Source organism: Apium graveolens, chromosome 2, assembly GCF_009905375.1.
Source record: "Apium graveolens cultivar Ventura chromosome 2, ASM990537v1, whole genome shotgun sequence".
Taxonomy (NCBI): Eukaryota; Viridiplantae; Streptophyta; class Magnoliopsida; order Apiales; family Apiaceae; genus Apium; species Apium graveolens.
The window spans coordinates 158534142-158542709 of NC_133648.1; the positions used below are offsets into that span (position 1 = coordinate 158534142).

Consider the following 8568-nt stretch of genomic DNA (forward strand, 5'->3'; position numbering starts at 1 on the left):
AGGAAGCATATCTTCTTGTGATTCTTGTTTCGTTGTAACGTTGGATGCTAGTTTTCTTGCTTTGAACTTATTTACTCTTGTGACGTACTCTGTCTTAATATAATTAGTTTAGTTATTATTTTCTTGTGTTTGTTTCTCATGATTTTATATGAACCCATGATGACGATAAGTGCTATTATGGGCTAATCGTGATCATGGGGTTGTAACGGATTTATTATGGAATTCTTTAGTTAATTGTTTAATACTTTAGTGTGTGATGATTGTATGATATCTAGTATTGGTTGTGCGTATTCGTCTTATGTGCGTCGCGAACATATAAGATAGGGTGTTAATCTCTTGTGAAGCGACGATGGATCTTGAGATTTAGAACTTGCCATGCTAGCATAGGTTCATGTACGTTGTGCATGATTAGTGGGTAACTCTAACAGTTTTATTTGCCCTATGTAATCAAAAGGAATAACTTATGCTTAAATCGTTGTGTTGTCAATTTCTGTAGACATATAGGAACTCAACATAATTGATGACTATTCAACTTCTATCTTAATTGTGGATGCTTGGTAGAATGGTATTAGTACAATGAAAGTTGGTTTTTATCAGTTTCGTGTTATTCGATTAATATCATCAATGTCACATGCTAAAGGTAATAACAATGGCTATAGAAGGAAGTAATAATGAAGTTGTGATCTCATGAGTGTTCTATTATTGATAAATTGAAGTGTTAGTTAAGTGATTAATTAAGTAGTTAATTATAGTTAATATTTAATCAACAATTTTAAGTGTTAGTGTCTTAACATTGAGAAGTAATCATACATTGGTGAGTGAGTTTAATTAGACAATAATTTAGTCTGAGTCTCTGTGGGAACGAACTAGAAAGTATTCTATATTACTTGTGAACGCGTATACTTGCGTGAATATTAGTGCGTGATTTCACCCTAACAAGTTTTTGGCGCCACTGCCGGGGACTCGGCGTATTTGTTTAGTTTATGTACTTACCATCATTGGTCATTAGGACTCAGTGATTCAGACGTAGTAGTTAATTAAGATTTTCGGTTGTGTTTCAGGTACTTTAGCAAGCGTTTATGCAAACTCGTTCTCGTGCTCGCAAGAGGACTTTAGATACAGCTGAGGAGACAGACGAAGTTCTTGATATTCCGGAGAAGTTAGATTTTGAGGATTTGGATTCAGGAACTGAGCAGAAAGAACCAGTAAACATGGGAGATCGTATTGTTCAAGCTGATCCAGCTCTTATGGATTTTTCTCGGCCTAAAATTGATGACATTCAGTCAAGCATCCTTCATCCGGCTATTCAAGCTAACACCTTTGAAATCAAGCCGGGCACTATTCAGATGGTGCAGAATTCTGTTTCTTTTGGAGGAGCGGCAACTGAAGACCCCAACATGCACATAAGGAATTTTGTCGAGATCTGCAGCACTTTTAAGTACAATGGCGTGACTGATGAGGCTATCAAGTTGAGGCTTTTCCCATTCTCACTTAGGGACAAGGCTAAAGACTGGTTACATTCTGAACCAGTGGGGTCCATCACTACGTGGCAAGATCTTGCGCAAAAGTTTCTGGTGAAGTTTTATCCGATGGCAAAGACTGCTGCTATGAGGAGTGCTCTTACTCAGTTTGCGCAGCAACCTACAGAATCTATGTGCGAGGCTTGGGAACGCTATAAGGAAATGTTGAGAAAATGTCCACATCATGGAATGCCGGATTGGATGGTGATCACTGGTTTCTATAATGGTTTGGGGGCCCAATCTCGGCCAATGCTCGATGCAGCAGCTGGAGGCGCTTTATGGGCTAAAAGCTATACTGAGGCGTATAATCTTATAGAGATGATGGCTGCAAATGAGCATCAAAACCCAACTCAGAGGATGACGTCAGGCAAGGTAGCAGGTATTCTGGAAGTTGATGCAGCCACCGCTATTGCAGCCCAGCTCCAAGCGCTATCAATGAAGGTTGATTCTCTAGCTACATATGGATTTAATCAAATAGCTATGGTTTGTGAGCTTTGTGCAGGTTCTCATGCTACGAATCAGTGTTCTCTTGTCAACGAATCTGTTCAGTATGTGAAAAATTATCAGCGACAACAGCAGCCTGTGCCAGCGACCTATCATCCTAACAACAGAAATCATCCAAATTTCAGCTGGGGGAATAATCAGAATGCTATTCAGCCACCATATCAGCAAGGAGTGAGTAAACAGTTTAACCCACCTGGATTCCAGCAACCACAGCAGTATGCTACAAGGCAATCATATCCTCAACAGGGAAGTACAGCTGCACCTACTAGTGCTGATTTTGAGGAACTTAAGCTGTTATGCAAGAGTCAGGCGGTTTCTATCAAGACCTTGGAAAATCAAATCGGTCAATTAGCCAATGCAGTGCTCAATCGTCAACCTGGCACCCTTCCCAGTGACACGGAAGTACCAGGCAGGAAGGAAGCTAAAGAGCAAGTCAAGGCTATTACCTTAAGGTCTGGAAAAGTGGCTGATGCTGAAAAGGCAAAAGAAGGAGAAGCTGAAATTAGAGATGAAGAATCTAAGCAAAAGGAGAAAGCAGCGGAACCAAGGAAGACTACTGTTGAACACACTCTGCCTGAGGCTAATACAGGGGAGAAACAGCTCTATCCTCCACCACCTTTTCCTAAGAGATTGCAGCAACAAAAGCTTGATAGACAGTTCGGGAAGTTTCTGGAGGTGTTCAAGAAATTTCACATCAATATACCTTTTGCTGAGGCTCTGGAGCAAATGCCTAGTTATACGAAGTTTATGAAGTCTATTCTTTCAAGGAAGGTGAAACTGGATGACCTTGAAACCGTTGCTCTCATGGAAGAATGCAGCGCTGTTCTGCAGCAAAAGTTACCACCAAAACTGAAAGATCCAGGAAGCTTCACCATACCTTGCACCATTGGCAATCTGACTTTTGACAAGTGCCTTTGTGATTTGGGAGCAAGCATTAATCTGATGCCGTTGTCGATCTTTAAAAAGCTGGATCTGCCTGATCCAAAACCCACATACATGTCGCTACAATTGGCTGATCGTTCCATTACTTACCCAAGGGGCATAGTGGAGGATGTGCTCGTCAAGGTGGATAAGCTCTTCTTTCCTGCAGATTTTGTTATTCTGGATTTTGAGGAAGATAAGAAGATTCCCATAATCTTGGGAAGGCCTTTCTTGGCTACTGGCCGTACCTTGATAGATGTGCAAAAAGGTGAACTTACTATGCGGGTCCAAGATCAGGATGTGACCTTCAACGTATTCAAGGCAATGAAATTCCCTACAGAAGATGAGGAGTGCTTAAAATTGGATGTGATTGATTCTGCGGTTACTTCGGAACTCGATCGCATGCTAATGTCTGATGCATTGGAAAAGGCCTTAGTGGGGGATTTTGACAGCGATGATGAAGATGGCAACGAGCAATTACAATATCTGAACGCTTCTCCCTGGAAGCGAAAGCTGGACATACCGTTTGAATCTCTTGGTACTTCTAACCTTAAGAATGCTGAAGGGAAGCTCAAACCATCAATAGAGGAAGCACCTACCTTGGAGCTCAAGCCATTACCTGAACACTTGAGGTATGCTTTTTTAGGTGATTCATCTACGTTACCTGTTATTATTTCATCTGACCTTTCAGGTAGTGAGGAAGACAAGCTCTTAAGGATTTTGAGAGAATTCAAATCGGCTATAGGATGGACCATAGCAGACATCAAGGGGATAAGTCCTTCATATTGTATGCATAAAATTCTGCTAGAGCAAGGTAGTAAGCCAACTGTGGAACAGCAGCGAAGACTGAATCCCATCATGAAGGAGGTGGTGAAGAAAGAAATTCTGAAATGGCTGGATGCAGGCATCATTTATCCTATTTCTGACAGCTCATGGGTGAGCCCCGTACAATGTGTACCTAAGAAAGGAGGTATCAATGTGGTCGCAAATGAAAAGAATGAGCTCATCCCTACTCGAACAGTTACAGGATGGAGAGTATGCATGGATTATAGAAAATTGAACAAAGCCACAAGGAAGGATCACTTCCCTCTTCCATTTATTGATCAGATGCTTGACAGATTGGCGGGTCATGAGTATTTTTGTCTTCTGGATGGTTATTCCGGGTATAATCAGATTTGTATTGCACCAGAGGATCAGGAAAAGACTACCTTCACTTGTCCATTTGGCATGTTTGCTTTTCGCAGAGTTTCGTTTGGGTTATGTGGCGCCCCGACCACTTTTCAGAGATGTATGATGGCTATATTCTCTGACATGATTGGAAATAACGTCGAAGTGTTCATGGACGACTTCTCCGTCTTTGGACATTCATATGATGAATGTTTGAATAATCTGCGCGATGTACTCAAAAGATGCGTGGAAACTAATTTGGTGCTCAATTGGGAGAAATGTCATTTTATGGTGCGTGAAGGCATTATTCTTGGGCATAAGGTCTCTAACAAGGGTCTGGAGGTGGACAAGGCCAAGGTGGGAGTCATTGAAAATCTTCCCCCACCTAATTCTGTGAAAGGAATACGTAGTTTTCTTGGTCATGCGGGTTTTTATCGGCGATTCATCAAGGACTTTTCAAAGATATCTAAGCCGTTGTGCAATTTACTTGAGAAAGATGTGCTTTTCAAATTTGATGATGAATGTTTGGCAGCATTCGAGACTCTCAAGAAGAGTTTGATCACTGCACCAGTTATTACAGCACCAGATTGGATAGAACCGTTTGAGATGATGTGTGATGCGAGTGATTATGCGGTAGGTGCAGTTCTGGGACAGCGCAAGAAAAACCTCTTCCATGTGGTCAACTATGCGAGTAAGACTTTAAATGGTGCCCAATTGAACTACACCACTACTGAGAAGGAGCTTTTGGCTATAGTCTTTGGTTTTGAGAAATTTCGATCTTATCTACTTGGTACGAAAGTAACAGTATTCACTGATCATGCGGCTATTCGCTATCTGGTTTCCAAGAAGGATTCGAAGCCGAGACTCATTCGTTGGGTGCTTTTACTTCAGGAATTTGAGTTAGAGATCAAAGATAGAAAAGGTACTGAGAATCAAGTAGCTGACCATCTCTCTAGGTTGGAGAATCCCGATTCTACTTCACAAGATAGGATGTTAATCAATGAATCTTTTCCGGATGAGCAGTTGTTTGCAATTCAGGAGGAAGAACCATGGTTTGCAGATATTGTAAACTATCTCGTCAGCAATATAATGCCTCCTAATTTGACATCGGCTCAAAAGAAGAAGTTTCTGCATGAGGTGAAGTGGTATATGTGGGATGAACCATATTTGTTTAGACAGGGAGCTGACCAGATCATCAGGAGATGTATCCCGTTCTGTGAGACGGATGGGATATTACGAGACTTCCATTCCACGGTTTATGGTGGACACTATGGTGGTGAGAAGACGGCAGCTCGTATTCTGCAAGCAAGTTTTATTTGGCCTACTTTGTTCAAGGATGCTCATCAGTTTGTTTTAAGGTGTGATCGTTGCCAAAGAGTGGGAAATTTGACAAAGAAGGATGAGATGCCATTAAATGTGATGCTTGAAGTCGAGGTCTTTGATGTTTGGGGAATCGATTTCATGGGGCCTTTTATCTCGTCTTGCAATAATCAATACATCTTGCTGGCAGTCGATTATGTCTCAAAATGGGTAGAAGTTAAAGCTTTACCGACAAATGATGCAAAGGCAGTGCTAAATTTTCTTCATAAGCAAATTTTCACAAGGTTTGGAACACCTCGGGTAATCATAAGTGATGAAGGATCGCATTTCTGCAACCGTAAGTTCACTTCTATGATGCAGCGTTATAATGTGAATCATCGAGTAGCTACTGCCTATCATCCGCAAACAAATGGTCAAGCGGAAGTGTCTAACAGAGAGATAAAGCACATTCTAGAGAAGGTTGTTTGTCCGTCAAGGAAGGATTGGTCTTTAAAGCTCGATGAAGCTGTTTGGGCTTACAGAACAGCATACAAAACTCCACTTGGGATGTCACCGTTTCAGTTGGTATACGGTAAGGGATGTCATCTACCTGCGGAGCTTGAGCATAAGGCCTACTGGGCATTGAAGAAGTTGAACCTGGATTTAGATGCAGCTGGTAAGAAAAGAATGCTTCAGCTTAATGAACTTGATGAATTTCGACTTCAAGCGTACGAGAATAACAAAATGTATAAGGAAAAGGTGAAGAGGTGGCACGATAGGAAGCTACATCCTAAGTTATTTGTGCCAGGGCAACAAGTTCTCTTATTCAACTCTCGGCTCTGACTTTTTCCTGGGAAGTTGAAATCAAGGTGGTCTGGACCTTTTATTGTCAAAACTGTGTTTCCACATGGAGCGGTGGAATTTTTTGAGAATGATCCGGACCAAGCATTCAAGGTTAACGGTCAGCGGTTGAAGCACTACTATGGGGACATGGCAAACCGAGAAGTGGTTAGTGCCATTTTGTTGACTACTTGAGAAGGGTACGAAACGTCAAGCTAATGACGAAAAAGAAGCGCTGCGTGGGAGGAAACCCATGATTTGTCGTTATAGGAACCCTTAGAAGTTAATAACCTATCCAAAAACACAAAAAAATCAGAAAACAGGGGCTGAAATTTTTTTTTTCCAGTGACCCCCTGAGCGCCCGCTCAGGGGTCGAGTACCAGAATTTTTTTTACAGTTCAGAAAAAAAACACAAAAAAAAACACAAAAACAGTTTTAGCCCATAAAACCCACGATTTGTTCCCACTACCCCATCATTTTAACCCTTAATTCCCAAACCCTAATCTAATCCACACCCTATATATACATACACCTATCCTACATATCTCCCACAAAACTTCCTACACTTAAACTCTATCACAAACATCAAAACTCAGTTCTTACACATTTTTTTTCACGAATCAATGGCACCCAAGAGAGCACGCACTATTGACAGTAGCAGCACAGTTCCTACTGCTGATTCATCGAGGGGTACTGCTGCAAGGCCTCAGTTAACTGACAGAGCTGCGGAGGAGGAGTACACTAGGCTTTTGGGGAAGCCGATTCTCAAGGAGAGAGGGTTTTTACCATCGGGGGGGAATGGTGAGTTGCTGTCCATGATTGCAGAGAAGGGGTGGATAGCTTTTTGTGAGTCACCCGAAGCGGTACCGATGAGCGTTGTTCGCGAGTTCTACGCGAACGCGAAGGCCGAAAAGAATGGGTTTTCTGTGGTCCGAGGGCTGACAGTTGATTATCACCCTGCGGCGATTCACCGTGTGATTGGACAGCGAGAGAGGAAGCCCGAGGAGGAGAACTGGAATGAAAAGACTGCTGAGGATTTTGACTTGGATTTGATTTGTGCGACTCTCTGTCGACCGGGCACAGTTTGGACCTTCAGGACTGGCACTAATGAGTATCGTCACTTTCCGGCGATCGCCATGAACAGGTATGCCCGTGCATGGAATGCATTTATTTGTGCTAATATTTTGCCTTCTTCGCATGCACACGAGGTCACAGTTGAGAGAGCACAGTTGTTGTGGGGAATTCTGAATGAGGAGTACTATGTGGACCTTGGTGAGTTTATCTACCAAGGAATTCTGAAGTTTTTGAGGGGAGCGAAGCATATGAACATCCCTTATGCATCCACGGTTATGAAGCTATGCCAAGCAGTGGGAGTGAACTGGCCGGCTCATGAGCAGTTGTAGTTGCCGGCAGCTCCGATTGATTCTGGCACTCTGAATGGGATGCATGAGTGGACCGGTGGTGAGCCTGAGGAGCATGGGCTGGGTTATCGTCTTCTAGGAGGGCATCCAGCACGAGGTGCTACTATGGCTAGGCCAGGGCGTGATGAGGCTGGTTCTTCGAGAGCTCAGGAGGGTGCTGGGATGGTTGATGCCCAGTATAGGAGGCTTTCACGGCGGATGGATGCCATTTATGAGACGCAGAGCAGGTTTGCTCAGGAGCTCACCCTTGCGTTAGGGACTGCTTTTCGGGGCCTTGGAGCTGATATCCAGTGGCCAGTTTTTGGTGAGGACTCTGCATACTCGCAGCCTGATACTCCACCCACTGAGGGTGATGATGATGATGAATCCGAGTAGGTATACCCTGTGTTCCTTTCTACTACTTCACTGAGGACAATGAAGATTTTAAGTTTGGGGGTAGTAGTTAAGGAATATTGTGTATGTGTCATATAGTTGCATATTCATGATAGTTTAGTTCATATAGTTGCATAATTTATGCCATATAGTTTTTTTTGTTATGAATGACATGTAGCTCATGCATTTACCATGATCCCTTTTGCAATGATTTATCGACTGAATTGTTATATTGATGCGAGTGTAGTGATAGCATTAAAGTGATATTAAGTCGTGTAGGTTGATATGCATGCTAGAAACAATTGTAAGTCCACTAAGTCTTAGAGAATGCGTAAGGGCTAGATTGTTGTTATGATTTGGTTGTTTTCAAGGTCAATCTACTTATTATGCTTAGAATTCGATTATAGGTTCTTAGTGATAAAGGCATGAAAAAGAAAAAATTTTGGAGAAAAAAAAATAGTTGTTGCTAGTTGTGGCTAGGCGTCAAATGGCTAGTAGCCGGCTCGCATATGGTGCGAGTAGTC

The 8568-nt window shown here is 42.4% G+C and overlaps 1 non-coding gene across 1 annotated transcript; it reads right to left on the minus strand.

Moving 5' to 3' along the window:
• Nucleotides 1-1604: 1604 nt before the first annotated feature.
• Nucleotides 1605-1711, minus strand: LOC141709674 (small nucleolar RNA R71). The gene has a single exon (XR_012570239.1). It is a non-coding gene; the product is annotated as a small nucleolar RNA R71 (small nucleolar RNA).
• Between the last annotated feature and the right edge of the window lie 6857 nt (nt 1712-8568).